We start from the raw sequence: 1542 nt of genomic DNA, 5'->3' as shown, positions 1-1542 counted from the left end.
AAAACACTTATAAATTAAGAAGAAAAAAAAAAAAAAAAACAACAAATGTTATCTTTTCTAGAGGCCCCTCGTATAAAGTGTAAAAGACAAGTACTTTTTGTTGGGAAATTTAAATTAAATCTAATAACCCTCATCATTTGCTTGTTCTTTCACAGATTATGATTAGATTAAGCAATATTTGCTGGAGGTTGGTAACACACTAGAATATCGTTGCCAATAATTTGTTTTCTTGTTTATTGTTTTATGACATTATTGACGTCAGTTATAATTTCTCGATGTATTACGTGTGTTTAATGTTTATGAAATATATTTTTGTCATTTTTATGAGTTTTAAATTGTAAAACAATAATACTAATGATAATGACGATGATGATGATAATTATAGAATAATTATTGGATTGTCTTTAAATAGAAATAAAAAAATGTTGAATTGAATTTGACAGAATTCACAATAGATCTGTTATTTTTTGCTATTAAGGGGGTGTGTCATCTTAACAGTCTCAATATATCGATAAAAACTCGGCAATTAACAACAATTAATTGATAAATTTTAAAACACGTGTAGACCATAAACTCACAACTCAGTACATAAATATCTTATGTTCTTGAATGACTAATATTTGAAATATTTTAATATAAATATTAATTATAAAATGTGCACAAGTTTTAAGTAATTTATAAATATAATCATATGATTTAAGTAAAATTCTTTGTTAAACAAAAACAAAACTCATTTAACTAAAAACACTTGCCCTAAAACACGTACGCACTACTGGTATTTTCCCTGAATTCCGTAAATAGTTATCTTTTCTCAGTTAATTATACTTTTTAAAAAACATGACGTCAATACTTTACAAAAAAAGATCTTGTGATTTTCAAAAAAAAAACTTACTCTTTCATCCAATTTGTTCTGGCAGCTCTTAAGTAAATTCATTCATTATTTGTTATAGTTTGCGTACATCTCATTGCTATAGCATTCTAGCAGCTGGAAATTCTCATTAAAATAAAATTATCATCAAATTAATCTTTTGTATATTTAAACCCCTATACCCCTAGACAATCTTACAAGAGGCTTATCAATGTAAGCAATAAAAATTATATATTATATATAAATAAAACAAAAATCAGCTAAATTAATAGCTAAAACAAATCACGAGTTATATTACTAATTGAGGAAGAGCATCTAAGTCAGGAGATTTTTAAGTAGCAAAGTAAATGAGATCTTGCACAAGATAGAGGAAAATCTGGGTACAAGTTATACATAAGTTTGTACTAAAGCCTTTATAATATAATAAAGATAGTTTATAGGACAGACTATACAAGTCGAATATTCCAAAATTATAGGCAGCCTATAGTCTTGGACTTTATATAGTCCAGACTATAGACAGCCTTTAGTCCAGACTATAAATAACCAATAATACAAAGTAAAGAAAATCTATAGCTCACCCTATAAGTCCTGACTATAAACTGAACTATAGACAATTATATAAACTACACTACTTACTATAGTTGTAACTATATATTAGATTATAGGGTAGACTA

The 1542-nt window shown here is 26.3% G+C and overlaps 1 protein-coding gene across 1 annotated transcript in view; it reads right to left on the bottom strand.

Annotated features, from left to right (window-relative positions):
• LOC111684745 overlaps positions 1-1542 on the bottom strand; it is a 42617-nt gene that overhangs the window by 37619 nt on the left and 3456 nt on the right. The gene's annotated exons all lie outside the window — the stretch shown is intronic.

This window comes from Lucilia cuprina, chromosome 3 (assembly GCF_022045245.1).
Source record: "Lucilia cuprina isolate Lc7/37 chromosome 3, ASM2204524v1, whole genome shotgun sequence".
NCBI classification, from domain to species: domain Eukaryota; kingdom Metazoa; phylum Arthropoda; class Insecta; order Diptera; family Calliphoridae; genus Lucilia; species Lucilia cuprina.
This window is presented reverse-complemented; position numbering and strand designations above follow the sequence as displayed.